Below are 15,452 nucleotides of genomic sequence, written 5' to 3'. Positions count from 1 at the left end.
CCCGATGTTTACCCTGGTTACCATTGTAAATGTAAAAAAAAAAAAAAAAACACTACATACTTACATTCCGGTGTCTGGTCATGTCCCTCGCCTTCAGCTTCCCGCACTGACTGAGTGCCGGCCGTAAAGTACAGCGGTGACGTCACCACTGTGCTGTGCTTTACGGCCGGCCGGCGCTCACCAGTCAGTGCGGGAAGCTGAAGGCGAGGGACATGACCAGACACCGGAATGTAAGTATGTAGTGTTTTTTTTTTACATTTACAACGGTAACCAGGGTAAACATTGGGTTACTAAGCGCAGCCCTGCCTTCTGCTGTACATTTAAAGGGAGTCTGTCGCCAGGCTTTTTCCACCTAACCTGAGAGCCTCATGATGTAAAGACAGAGACCCTAATTTTAGCAATGTTTCCTTTACTTGGTATTTGATGTAGTTTTGATAAAAACTTTTATTGGCATATTATCATCCGTAGAGGATGCCATGTAGTCCCTTATATTCACAAGCTCTGTATAACTCTGCCACCACCATCAATTGGCAGCTATGTGTACACTAGGAAGAAAAAAAAAGTGAAGTGGCCAGTGTTATACAAAGCTCAGCATTCAGATAAATGGTTGATCTGCAGCAGAGAAAGCAGATTTTAGTCAAAACTGAAACAAGCAGCCATGTAAGTAAACCAAAAAAGTACCACAATTTTTATTGCAGCATCCGGAAAAACCTGACCTTTAAAACAGTTACATTATTTAAACTCTACAGTGAACACCATAAAAAACAAAAAAACCTCTCAAGCAGGAAAAATACTGTTATTTCATCATACTCCAACTCAACTCATTTTACAAAGAAAAGCCCTCATTATGGCTCTGTTGGTGGTAAAATAAAGTTACAGCTTTCACATCCTAATTTTCTTTCTATACTCAAAAATAAATAAAAATAGCATTTTTAATGGATAAAAACAAACCAAAAAAATTTACCGTATATACACCGAGATTTTCAGCCCACTTTTTTGGGCTGAAAGTCCCCCTCTCGGCTTATACTCGAGTCATACCCAGGAGTCGGCAGGGGAGGGGGAGCGGGGGCTGTCTAGTTATACTCACCTACTCCTGGCGCGGTCCCTGCACGTCCCTGCTTCTTCCAGCGCAGCAGCTTCTTCCTGTAGTGAGCGGTCACATGGTACCGCTCATTACAGTAATGAATATGCGGCTCCACCTCCCACAGAGGTGGAGCCGCATATTTATTACTGTAATGAGCAGTAACGGTGACCGCTCACTACAGGAAGAAAATGTGGCGCCGGGGAACAGACGTGCAGCGACGACGCCAGGAGCAGGTAAGTATGACGGGGCAGTGCACGATACTCACCATAAGCAGAAATACTACTATACTATATGGACTATACTATACTATATGGATACTCATATCCACCATCGGCGCCGCTGTGTCTTCCGCAGCGATGCTCAGGTCACAGGGCGCGGTGACGTGATTAGTACGCGCCGCCCTCTTCCAGAACGTCGGCGCAGAGGATGGGAAGACACAGCGGCGGTCAGCGGTGGAACGGGAAAGGTGAGTATAGCAAGTGCCGGGGGCCTGAGAGGTGAGTATGTAATTTTTTTTTTTTTAATCGCAGCAACAGCATATGGGGCAAATATCTGTATGGAGCATCTTATGTGGCCATGTGCAGCATGATATGGGGGCAAATATCTGTATGGGGCATCTGTATAGGGCCATGTGCAGCATTATATGGGGCAAGGATCTGTATGGGGTCATAATCAACATTTGTGGAGCATTAGACGGGGAAAATGTCTGTATGGAGCATCTTATGAGGCCATGTGCAGCATGATATGGGGGCAAATATCTGTATGGGGCATCTGTATGGGGCCATGTGCAGCATTGTATGGGGCAAATATCTGTATGGAGCATCTTATGGGGTCATAATCAACATTTGTGGAGCATTATACGGGGCAAATATCTGTATGGAGCATCTTATGTGGACATGTGCAGCATTATATGGGAGCAAATGTCTGTATGGAGCATCTTATGTGGCCATGTGCAGCATTATATGGGGCAGTTATCTGTATGGAGCATCTTATGGGGCCATGTGCAGCATTATATGGGGCAAATATCTGTATGGAGCATCTTATGGGGCCATGTGCAGCCTTATATGGGGCAATTATCTGTATGGAGCATCTTATGGGGTCATAATCAACATTTGTGCAGCATTATATGGGGCATATTTTAATATGAAGCATCCTTTGGAGCCCATCATAAACTGTATGGAGCATTATATGGGGCTCCTGATTCAATATGGATATTCAAAAACACAACCTACTGATGTCTCAATTAATTTTACTTTTATTGGTATCTATTTTTATTTTTGAAATTTACCAGTAGCTGCTGCATTTTCCACCCTGGGCTTATACTCGAGTCATTAAGTTTTCCCGTTTTTTGTGGCAAAATTAGGGGGGGTCGGCCTATACTCGGGTCGGCTTATACTCGAGTATATACGGTAAATAGAGGAGGAGGAAGGAAGGAATCTAGCACAACCGTCCAACGATAAAATCCAGTTTATTCTTAAGGCAAAAAAAAAAAAAAAACAAGGATCCAAGGAAAACATATAAAGCCTAATGTGTTTCTGGCGCAACGCAGTCATCCTATGACCCTGCATGATAGAAAACTCTGCCTCCAGGGATTATTTTACATGGAGAGGAGTTACTAGCGTGACACTAGTAACTAACAGAACAGGAGAAATGAAATTTTTCTTCTCGCAAACACTTTTTTCCTTCTCTTTTAGTTCTGCTGTATTGTAACAATATTTTATCTACCCTCACCTACTGAATTCTCACCCATCCCTTGTAGATTGTGAGCCCTCGCGGGCAGGGTCTTCTCTCCTTATGTACCAGTCGTGAGAGACTTGTAATGATTAAGATTATTGTACTTGTTTTTATTATGCATACCCCTCATTACATGTAAAGAGCTATGAAATAAACGGCGCTATAATAAATAATAACTAGATAGGCATTTCCTGAAGGAAATACATGGTGCTTGAACAGCGCTGCCAGCTTTACAGCAGCACTTATCACACACAGGACGGGGGTGCAATTACTTTTGCGCATGCGGGGCCGGGGGTGCACTTACTTTTGCACACACGGGGCGGGGGTGCACTTTTGCTCACACGGGGCCGGGGGTGCACTTACTTTTTTGGGCTGAAAGTCCCCCTCTCGGCTTATACTTGAGTCATAAGCAGGGGTCGGCAGGGGAGTGGGAGCGGGGGCTGTGAAATTATTCTTACCTACTCCTGGCGCGCTCCCTGCAGGTCCCTGGCTTCCTCGGCGCAGGCAGCAGCAGATTCTTCCTGTACTGAGCGGTCACATGGTACCGCTCATTACAGTAATGAATATGCGGTTCCACCTCCCATAGAGGTAGAGCCGCATATTCATTACTGTAATGAGCGGTAACAGTGACCGCTCACTACAGAAAGCTGCAGCACCAGGGAAGCAGGGACTGCACAGCGCCAGGACCAGGAGAGTATACGGGGAAGGGGAGCGCTGCGCGATAGTCAACTTTCCTCGTTCCGGGCGTCGCTCTGTCTTCAGCAGTGATGCTCAGGTCAGAGGGCGCGGTGACGTGGTCAGTGCGCGCCCTCTGCTGAACGTCAGTCCTAAGACAGAGCGACGCCCGGAACAAGGAGCAGGTCACTATTGAAAGTGCCGGGGGCCTGAGCGATGGAGAGGCGAGTATGTGATTTTTTTTTTTATCGCAGCAACAGCAAATGGGGCAAGTGTCTGTATGGAGCATCTATGGGGCCATAAGGTTTGTGCAGCACTATATGGGGCCTTAACATTTGTGCAGCACTAAATGGGGCAAGTGTCTGTATGGGGCCATAATTAACATTTGTGGAGCATAACGGTATATGGGGCATGGAGCATTACATGGGGCTCCTGATTCAATATGGATATTCAAAAACACTTACCGTATACACTCGAGTATAAGCCGAGATTTTCAGCCCAAATTTTTGGGCTGAAAGTGCCCCTCTCGGCTTATACTCGAGTCACGGTCGGCGGCAGGGTCGGCGGGTGAGGGGGAGAGAGGTCTGAGGCATACTTACCTGCTACCGGGGCTCCTGGCGCTGTCCCTGCAGTCCCACGGTCTTCGGGTGATGCAGCTCTTCCCCTGTTCAGCGGTCACGTGGGACCGCTCATTAAAGTAATGAATATGGACTCCACTCCCATAGGGGTGGAGCCGCATATTCATTTCTCTAATGAGCTGTAACAGTGACCGCTGATAGAGGAAGAGGCTGCGGCACCCGGAGACCAGCTGTCCGGGAGAAGGAGCCAGGGATGCCGGCAGCAGGTAAGTATTATATATTCACCTGTCCGCGTTCCACACGCCGGACGCCGCTCAGTCTTCCCGTCCTCTGGCTCTGACTGTTCAGGTCAGAGGGTGCGATGACGTACTAGTTGCCTGAACAGTCAGTGCGGAGAGACGCCGAGACGGGACGCTGAGGAGCTGCGGGCAGCAAGAGAGGTGAGTATGTCATTTTTTTTTATTGCAGCAGCAGCAGCAGCAGCAATGGCACAGCTTTCTATGGCACATCTATGGGGCAATAATGAACGGTGCAGAGCAATCTATATGGGGCACAGCTTTCTATGGCACATCTATGGGGCAATAATGAATGGTGCAGAGCAATCTATATGGGGCACAGCTTTCTATGGCACATCTATGGGGCAATAATGAATGGTGCAGAGCAATCTATATGGGGCAGAGCTTTCTATGGCACATCTATGGGGCAATAATGAATGGTGCAGAGCAATCTATATGGGGCAGAGCTTTCTATGGCACATCTATGGGGCAATAATGAACGGTGCACAGCAGTTTGTGTTTCAGAGTATAAGGGACACCGCTATTGAGTTAGTACATAACATATATACTTAAACATTACTAAATACCATCACCTTCTAAAGAGTGATTTTTTAGCAAGCACACTTTCCCCAAAGGGTGCAGAAACTAGTGATTAACTACGGGGGGGGGGAATGTGCGGGTGCTGTCGTGGCTCCGTAAAATCCTATTACCGGTACGTAAAAACCGGTTTTCCTATCGCCACGACAGCACCCCTACGAGAGATTTTCAAAGATCAATCACCTGGGAGGGACTACAGCACTAAGTACTGTACGGCCAAAAACTAAATTGGCCTCTGAAGATAAATGAAGACGATAATGTCTATAAAAGGTGGAAGGAGATGACCACGTTGCCGCCTTACATATTACGTCTATGGAGACGTCCGCTCTTTCCGCCCAGGATGAGGCCATGGCTCGAGTGGAGTGGGCCCTGATGCCATCTGGTGGTGTCTGGCCTTTAGCAGTATAAGCAAGATATATGGCATCTCTTATCCATCTGGCGATAGACGCTTTTGTTACACTCGCCCCTTTCCTTGGATTCTGAAAGGAAACAGAGCCCTACTCTGCCTCCATGGTTCTGTTTTGTGTAGGCACTCTAATAGAGTTCTTATGACATCTAACATGTGATATTTCTGCTCATCAGCTGAATTCGGATTGTCACAGAAAGATGGTAAAATTATTTCCTGACTTCTATGAAATTTGGAAGCTACTTTTGGTAGGTATGCTGGATCAGAACACTACCCTGTCCTGAAAGACCATTAAATAAGGAGGATCTATCGACAAAGCTTGTAAGTCACTCACTCTCCTAGCAGAGGTCAGGGCTACTAGGAAGGCTGTTTTTAAAGTTAAATTTTTTATGGAGACAGAATCTAATGGCTCAAAGGGGGGTTCTGTTAAGGAGTCTAAAACCAAATTTAAATCCCATGGTGGTAATCTAGGAATATACACTGGGTTACTACGTTCAGTGGCCCTGATAAATCGGGAAACCCATCTATTTCCCGCCACATCGCTGTTATATAACGCTCCCAAAGCTGATACTTGGACTCTAAGGGTATTTACCGCCAAGCCCAATTCTCGGCCTTTCTGTAAAAACTCCAGAATAGCCGGAATTGGGACCTTGCCAGAAAAGGGATTTTGGTAGAAGGCAAGGAACTTTTTCCAAGTTTTAGCATAGATTTTAGTGGTAACTTCTTTCCGGCTATTTAAAAGGGTAGATATGAGAGCCTCTGAAAACCCTCTTCTCCTCAATAACTCCCTCTCAAATTCCACACCGTCAGATGCAGGGATTCCACATTGGGGTAACTGAATGGACCCCGAGAAAGAAGCTCCGGGCTGGTCGGCAGTACCCAGGGGTCGGACACAGACATTGCCCTGAGTAACGAGAACCATGCCCTCCTGGGCCAAAAGGGGGCAATCAGGATCACTCTCGCCCTCTCTTCCCTGATCTTCCTGAGTACTATAGGGATCAGACACATTGGGGGAAACGCATAAGCCAGAGGGAAATCCCAGTGTATTTGAAGGGAGTCTATTATACAGGGCTTGTCCGCCACCCGAAGAGAAGCGAACTTCCTGGTCTGCCTGTTCTCTCTCGTTGCAAATAGATCGATAACGGGCAATCCCCACAGGTCTACTATCTGTCTGAACACCCGTCGATTTAGAACCCATTCTCCCTGACGTAGAGAATGACGGCTGAGGTAATCTGCCTCTGTGTTGAGCTCTCCCCGAATGTGAACAGCTGATAGAGAGCGAAAGTGGGCTTCGGCTACTTTGAGTATGTCTGTGGCGGTGTTCATTAGGGATCTTGACCTTGTACCCCCTTGATGGTTGAGATACGCCACTACTGTTGTGTTGTCGGTCTGGACTCTTACATGTGAATCCTGCAGAGATGGAAGCAACCTGAGTAAGGCCTTCTTTACTGCCGTGAGCTCTTTCCAATTTGAGGACTCTTGAGCCTCTAAGAGAGACCATTGCCCTTGAGTCCAAACATCTCCTATATGAGCTCCCCAACCTATTGGACTGGCATCGGTTGTGACCATGTTGTCTGGTACTACACTCCAGCGTACTCCTTTTCCTAAATGTCTTCTGTTTAACCACCATCTCAGACTGTGTAGAGTGGCGGTGGACAGCCTGAGTCTTCCGCCTAATTGCCCTTGAGGACTCCTCTCTGTATCCAAGACTTGGGCCTGCAACACTCGAGTGTGGAATTGAGCCCACTGGACGGCTGGTATGCAAGACGTTAGGGATCCCAGAAGGGACATAGCGTCTCTTAAAGTCAGATCTGGCTTCCTTGTTATCGTACTGACTTTGTGCACAATCCTCTGCTTTTTCTCTTCCGGAAGGAAACATTGTTGCTCTTCCGAATCTAGCAGAATACCTAGGAAAGTCTGAGTTGTTGATGGTTCGAGTCTTGACTTCTCCATATTGACTATCCAACCCAAGTCCTGTAAGGAAGATATTACATGATTTAGGCGAGTACTACACTGGCAAAAGGAATTCCCCACTACCAGGAAGTCATCCAAGTAGGGTATAATTAACGTATCCTGTTCTCTGACATAGGCCATTACTTCTGCCATGACTTTAGTAAACACCCTCGGTGCCATAGATAGACCAAAGGGCATTGCAGCAAACTGAAAGTGTCTGACCTGGTCGTTTAAGCGCACCGCCATTCTGAGGAATTGTTGATGATCCTGGTGAATGGGCAGATGGTAATACGCATCTTTTAAATCCAGGACTGTCATATAACATCTGAGAAAAAGAAGTTTAGTCGCCGTTTTAATAGATTCCATCTTAAAGGCATGATACTCTAGATGTTTGTTCAATCTCCGTAAGTTTATGATGGTTCGAAAGGATCCATCTGGCTTGGAGATTAAAAATAAAGGGGAATAGAACCCTTTCCCCTGCTGATGTTTTGGAACCTCCACTATGACTTTCTTCCGTCTTAACATTTGGACCTCTTTTTCAAGGGCCTTTTGTTGGTCTAAGGAATCAGGGGCAGTCAAGATATAAAATTCAGAAGGTCTTTCCCGGAACTCTAATTTTAACCCTGAATTAATTATACCCAGAACCCAATTGCTCGAAGTTATTTTGGCCCACTGAGCATAGAAGTATTTTAACCTGCCCCCTACTGGAAGATCTTTATTAACGATAATTCCTTCTTCTTCTTGAGGAAGATGATGAAGCATTAAAGTCCGAACCTTTCTTTTTCGGGTCTGATGGTTCCCAGTCTCGGTTGTGGTAAGGTCTTCTGTATTGGAAGCGTCTCCTGAAGGTATTCCTAAAGGTAGGATTGAAAGCTTTAGGAAAACCTTTCTTCCTATCCTCAGCCTTAGCTAGGATATCATCCAATACCGGACCAAACAGGTACTCACCCCTACACGGTATTGTACACAGTTTAGCTTTCGCCTGGGCATCCCCTTTCCAGGTCTTAAGCCATAGGGTTCGGCGAGCAGCGTTTGAGAGACCTGCTGATCTTGCCGCCAATTTTAAAGAATCCACTGATGCGTCCGCTAAATACGCCACCCCTTCACGTATTTGCGAAAGGGAGTTCAGCATCTTGTCTCTGGGCACCCTGGACTTCAGCTGTTCCTCCAACTGGGATATCCACACCATGACGGATCTAGCCGTACACGTGCTAGAGATAGCAGGTTTGAACGCCCCTGCAGTTGATTCCCATACTTTTCTCAAAAACATGTCCGCCTTCCTATCTGATGGATCTTTCAGAAGGCCCACGTCCTCCAGCGGCAAAGTACCGGCTTTAGACGTAGAAGCCACCGCTGCATCCACTTTCGGGACTTTCATCCACTCTGCCAGATCATTGTCTTCAAAGGGATACCTTCTTTTGGCTGATGACGGGAGAAAACCTTTATCCTGTTTATCCCATTCTCTCTTTATAAGAGTCTTAACCGTATCCACAACCGGGAATGCCTTACGACTCCTCTGGCACAAGCTCGCAAACATTATGTCCTGTGCGGACCTTGGTTCCTTGCTCTCTGCAACACCCATGGTAGCTCGGACTCCTTTAACTAACATGTCCATGTTATCCACCGAGAAACAAGGCCTTCCCTCTTCATCTGAGGAGGATGGAGATGAAGAGCGGGAACATTCCCCTTCTTGCAGGGACAGACTAGATCCTGGCGATATGTCCCTGCCCGACCTTTCCTGGCGGCTGCCTCTAAGGGAATAGCTAATTTCCTCCCTGATGACCGCTCTAAGGTCTGATGACCGAAGGGGAGCTTCCTCTTCTAAGGTCTGAGAGATGCAAGCCTGACACAGCCTTTTGGTATAACTGTCAGGCATTGGAGTCATGCATAGCACATTGCTTGTGTTTAGATTTAGCGGTTTTTTTCCCCTAAAACAAAGCACAAATAACAGACCATATCAGCACCAGGTGTCTGGTTTAACACTCACCATAAGGCTGATTCTGTGAATACCGGTTCTGGAGGAGTAGGATCCAAATGTGACGCTGGGGCGCTGGCACGCTGCTGCCCCCGTACCACGCTGCTGCTGCTTCTCCTTGAGCGGCCGCTACCGCTCTTACTGCGCTGCTCCGTTCCCTCTCCATGAGGGTGCTCGGCGTCCCCTACTGAGGACATGGCTGCACGCATCATTCCATAGGCGCCGCTCTTTTACAGCGCTGCAGCGCTCCTCCCCCGGCTTACCCCGGAAGTGTACCAACTACTTCCGGGTTCACCAGCGCCGGTGTGGACGCTGCACACCGCGCTCAACCGCGGACCAGGACGGCACTGCCCGACTCCTGGGACGCGCTCCTCATGGCCAGACGAGGGGGGGTCTGCACGCAGGACACCCCCGACGCTGCTTCCGAGCCCCCGATTCTGCCGTTCTTAGAAGATACCGCGCAGAGGCATGGAGGCCCGGGTAAGCTGCTGTCTGCAGGCTCCCGCCGTCCGGACAGGAACCCAAACTGGAGTGATGAGGGGGACCGCCCCTTTAAATCCTGTAGGTTCCTGTCCGGAAGGTGGGCGGATCCCCTCTCTCGTAGGGGTGCTGTCGTGGCGATAGGAAAATATACGGTAACCTACTAATGTCTCAATTAATTTTACTTTTATTGGTATCTAATTTTATTTTTGAAATTTACAAGTAGCTGCTGCATTTTCCACCCTGGGCTTATTAAGTTTTCCCGTTTTTTGTGGCAAAATTAGGGGGGGTCGGCTTATACTCGAGTATATACGGTAAATAGACGAGGAGGAAGGAAGGAATCTGGCACAACCAGTTTATTCTTAAGGCAAAAAAAACAAGGATCCAAGGAAGACATATAAAGCCTAATGTGTTTCTGGCGCAACGCAGTCATCCTATGACCCTGCATGATAGAAAACTCTGCCTCCAGGGATTATTTTACATGGAGAGGAGTTACTAGCGTGACACTAGTAACTAACAGAACAAGAAAAATGAAATTTTTCTTCTCGCAAACACATTTTTTTCCTTCTCTCTTAGTTCTGCTGTATTGTAACAATATTTTATCTACCCTCACCTACTGAATTCTCACCCATCCCTTGTAGATTGTGAGCCCTCGCGGGCAGGGTCTTCTCTCCTTATGTACCAGTCGTGACGTGTAATGATTAAGATTATTGTACTTGTTTTTATTATGCATACCCCTCATTACATGTAAAGAGCTATGAAATAAACGGCGCTATAATAATAAATGATAACTAGATAGGCATTTCCTGAAGGAAATACATGGTGCTTGAACAGCGCTGCCAGCTTTACAGCAGCACTTACTTATCACACACAGGACGGGGGTGCACTTACTTTTGCGCACGCGGGACCGGTGGTGCATTTACTTTTCACACACGGGGCCGGGGGTGCACTTACTTTTCACATAGAGGTGGAGCCGCATATTCATTACTGTAATGAGCGGTAACGGTGACCGCTCACTACAGAAAGAAGCTGCAGCGCCGGGGAAGCAGGAACTGCACAGCGCCAGGACCAGGAGAGTATACGGGAAGGGGGAGCGCTGCGCTGCGCGATAGTGACCTTTCCTCGTTCCGGGCATCGCTCTGTCTTCAGCAGTGACGCTCAGGTCAGAGGGCGCGGTGACGTGGTCAGTGCGCGCCCTCTGCTGAACGTCAGTCCGACAGAGCGACGCCCGGAACAAGGAGCAGGTAACTATTGAAAGTGCCGGGGGCCTGAGCTACGGAGAGGTGAGTATGTGATTTATTTTTTATCGCAGCAACAGCAAGTGGGGCAAGTGTCTGTATGGGGTCATAATTAACGTTTGTGGAGCATAACGGTATATGGGGCATGGAGCATTACATGGGGCTCCTGATTCAATATAGATATTCAAAAACACTTAACCTACTGATGTCTCAATTAATTTTACTTTTATTGGTATCCATTTTTACTTAGCAGGTAGCTGCTGCATTTCCCACCTTAGGCTTATACTCGAGTCATTAAGTTTTCCCAGTTTTTTTGTGGCAAAATTAAGGGGATCGGCTTATACTCGAGTATATACGGTACATGGCAAGGTCATAGCATGTTTCTGCGATTCCCCAGAAAGGTACAGAGTAAGGACCTTTGCCCATGGCTCTGGGAACAGTTTCTCCTTGTCTAACACCCTCTCAAATACAGTCATGAAAGCCTCGACGTTACCCTCCAGAAACATTTTCTGCAAAGCCTCCCACACTGTTTGCCTCACATGGGTATCCTCACTTTGGCTTCTGGGAGATGCAGTCTCCCTGGCTCTGACAGTTCCTGCCAGGACAGCCATCTGCTGCCACAACTCCTGCAGTCTTTACCCAGGACACTGTGCAATCACTTGAACCCTTGGAGACTTCACACCCGCATTTTATCCAATTGTAGGGATTCACATGGTCACATAGCCATTAGGTAGCGTTCACTCAGGCACAGGGTTTTGATGCCATAAACAGAATGTTTACTTCTAAGGCTATGTGCACACGTTCAGTATTTCTTGCCGAAATTTCCTGAGAAAAACCTGAAATTTTCTGCAAGAAATATGCAAGAAATCTGGATTCGTTTTTTGCACGTTTTTTGCGCGTTTTTGGTGCGTTTTTTGTGCGGATTTTTCCGGACATTTCCCAATGCATTATATAGTGGGAAATCCGCAAAAAATCAGCAAAATTAATGAACATGCTGCGTTTTTTACCGCAATGCGTTTTTTCGCGGAAAAAAACGCATCATATGCACAAAAATTGCAGAATTCATTCTAACTGATGGAATGCTTAATGTAGGCTTTTTTTGCGGTTTTATAGCGTTTTTATAGCGAAAAACGTGAAAAATCAGCAACATGTGCACACAGCCTTATGGTTTTCAAGCACCAAAAACAATATCAAACAAATACCTAACCTTGTCCAGGTGCTAACCAAATAATATAGACCCCAACTACTTTAGACACTGGTGAGCTACACCTAGGTCGATCAAACAAAATGGCTATCGTCCACAGCAACCACTGATACTTTCGGTTTGTGCACACGGACCATACAGACCCTTCTCAGAGAGATTCTGGCTTGTCTCTATTTAACTTCAACACATCCAGTCTGCTCAGCCTCCCCAGCACATTAACTTAGATGAACACTAGTGATGAGCGAACATGCTCGGATACCGTGTTATCCGAGCATGCTCAGGTGTTATCAGAGTATCTTGGGCGTGCTCTGATAATATATTCAAGTCACTGTGACTGTATGTTTTGATGCGGTAGACAGATAACACTTGAGCATGCTCATCACTAATGAACACATACAGTTGTGCTCAAAAGTTTACATTTTTTCAGAGAATATGAATAATAACACCAAAACTTTTTCTCCACCACTGCGTTCTCTTTTTAAATCATAATGACAACCAAAAACACATCCAAATGACCCTCATCAAAAGTTCACATATTCTGGTGATTTTGGCCTGATAACATGCACAGAAGTTGACACAAATGGGTTTGAATCGCTACTAAAGGTAACATCCTCACCTGTTTGCTTGTAATCAGTGTGTGAATAAAAAGCTGAGTGAGTTTCTGGGATCCAGACAGACTCTTGCATCTTTCATCCAGCCTCTGACGTTTCTGGATTGTGAGGCATGGGGAAAGTAAAATAATTGTCAACGGATCCACGGGAAAAGTAGTTGAACTGTACAAAACAGGAAAGGGATACAAAAAGATATTCAGGGAATTGATAATGCCAGTCAGCAGCGTTCAAATTGTTATTAACAAATGTAAAATCAGGGGCTCTGTAAAAACAAAACCATGGTCAGGTAAACCAACAAAATTGTCGTCCACAACTGCCAGGAAAATTGTTCGGGATGCAAAGAAAAACCCACAAACAACATCAGCTGAAATACTGGACTCTCTGAAAACTAGCGGTGTGGCTGTTTCAAGAAGTACAATAAGAAGGCACTTGAAGAAAAATGGGCTGCATGGTCGAGTCACCAGATGAAAGCCATTACTGTGCAAATGCCACAAAGTATCTTGCTACAATATGCAAAAAAGCACAGACAAGAATCAAAACTTCTGGAGCAAGGTAATTTGGAGTGATGAGACCAAAACTTAACTTTGCGGCCACAACCATAAACGTTACATTTGGAGAGAGGTCAACAAGGCCTATGATGAAAGGAACACCATTCCTACTGTAAAGCACGGAGGTCATTCACTGATGTTTTGGGGATGTGTGAGCTACAAAGGCACAGGAAACTTGGTCAAAGTTGAAGGAAAGATGAATGCAGCACGTTATCAGTAGTGATGAGCGAGTGTACTCGTTGCTTGGGTTTTCCTGAGCACGCTCGGGTGACCTCCGAGTATTTGTCAGTGTTCAGACATTTCGTTTTCATCACGGCAGCTGAATGATTTACAGCTATTAGCCAGGCTGAGTATATGTTGGGGTTGCCTGGTTGCTAGGTAATCCCCACATGTAATCAAGCTGGCTAATAGCTGTAAATCATGCTGCTGAGGCGATGAAAACTTAATCTCCGAGCAGTCATAAATACTCGGAGACCACCCGAGCATGCTCGGGAAAACCCGAGCAACGAGTACACTCGCTCACCACTAGTTTTCAGCAAATACTGGAGGCAAATTTACAATCATCAGCCCGAAAGATGCGCATGGGACGTACTTGGACTTTCCAACATGACAACGATCCAAAACACAAGGCCAAATCGACCTCTCATTGGCTGCAGCAGAACAAAGTGAAGGTTCTGGAGTGGCCATCCCAGTCTCCTGACCTCAATATCATTGAGGCATTTTGGGGAGATCTCAAGCGTGCAGTTCATGCTAGACATCCCAAGGAATTTACAGGAACTGGAGGCTTTTTGCCAAGAAGAGTGGACAGATTTACCATCTGAGAAAATAAAGAACCTAATCCACAACTACCCCAAAAGACTTCAAGCTGTCATTGATGTTAGAGGTAGAAATACACAGTATTAGGAAATGGGGTATGTGAACTATGAACAATTGATCAGGGTCATTTGGATGTTTTGGGTTGTCATTATGATTTAAAAAGAGAAAACACAGTAGTCGAACAATAAATGGCTTCACCCAACCACTAACTGAGTGGCGAAAAAGATTTGGTATTATCATTCATATTGCCAGGGTATGTAAACTTTTGAGCACAACAGTAGCCTGGTTATATGCAGAGCCAGCCAGGTAAACCTAATCTGAGCCTACAGAACTATGATTTAACCCTAGCCTATCTGGCATTGCTACATTACTTATAGTTTTACAAACTTGTGCCACTTTTGGGTGAAGTTACTGTCTACCAGCATGACAGTGCCCTTGAGCACAAAGAAAATGTTTATGGCAATGGTATGGAGAGTCTGGAGTGGCTTAAAAAGTGGCCTGCACAGAGCTATGCCCTCAACATGTTTGGAATGAATCAACAGTGAGTCAGTCTCAAATCAGAGGTCAGTGATTTTTCTAGTATGCAATAAAAATAATTACCAATTTACATCAGTGTTTGATCAGTGTTTTTTTGCATGGGGGAGGAGAGGAGGCGGGGGGATATGAAAGTTTCTCTTAAACCGTCAGTGAAAAATAGACAAAACACAAACTGCATCTGAGTGCTGCCCGTTAATCCACATATGCACAGGCTTGCATTTGTGTTTGATCTGTGCCTTGGATAAAAAAAACAGACTTGTCTCTTGTTTTGCTGTGTACCACTCGAGCCAAAAAACTAGTCATGTGAACAGCTCCATAAACCACAACACGTACGAGGTCTATTCTTGACATACACTGAACTCGCACAAGGAAAACTTATGTCTAAATGAGCCCTTAGGTTGAGTGAGAACAAGGAGACAGATACACTTTGAAATCCTGCAGAAAGCCTTCCGAACTACCCACATCACCAACCATTTAGCACAAGAGATGAATGTAGACAATCGCTTCCTATGTCGCCGATAGGTTACTTAGCTGCCCACTAATGGAATAAGTGACGGTGGGCACAATACAGCCAGGGTGGTCTGGACAGCAGATGCATGACTGGCTCTTCGGGTTAAAGGGGTTTTCCTTCTAAACTAAACGCAAACCGGATGGAATAGCATGCTGCTGCAAGATGCTGTGGTAGCCATGCTGGTTCAATATGCCTTCCATTTTGAATAAATCCCCAACAGTGTCACCAGC

General features: G+C 46.1%; 1 protein-coding gene across 2 annotated transcripts in view; it reads right to left on the bottom strand.

Annotated features, from left to right (window-relative positions):
• LOC138647839 (transcription factor 20-like) overlaps positions 1–15,452 on the bottom strand; it is a 421,475-nt gene that overhangs the window by 331,189 nt on the left and 74,834 nt on the right. Inside the window, exon 3 of one of the 2 annotated variants that reach the window (XM_069737120.1) lies at positions 12,816–12,972. The exons of the other annotated variant lie outside the window; for it this stretch is intronic. The gene's annotated coding sequence lies outside the window, so the exon portion shown is untranslated. The remainder of the gene's footprint in view (positions 1–12,815; positions 12,973–15,452) is intronic. 2 annotated transcript variants of the gene reach the window in all.

Source organism: Ranitomeya imitator, chromosome 8 (genome assembly GCF_032444005.1).
Source record: "Ranitomeya imitator isolate aRanImi1 chromosome 8, aRanImi1.pri, whole genome shotgun sequence".
Classification (NCBI taxonomy): Eukaryota; Metazoa; Chordata; class Amphibia; order Anura; family Dendrobatidae; genus Ranitomeya; species Ranitomeya imitator.
This window is presented reverse-complemented; position numbering and strand designations above follow the sequence as displayed.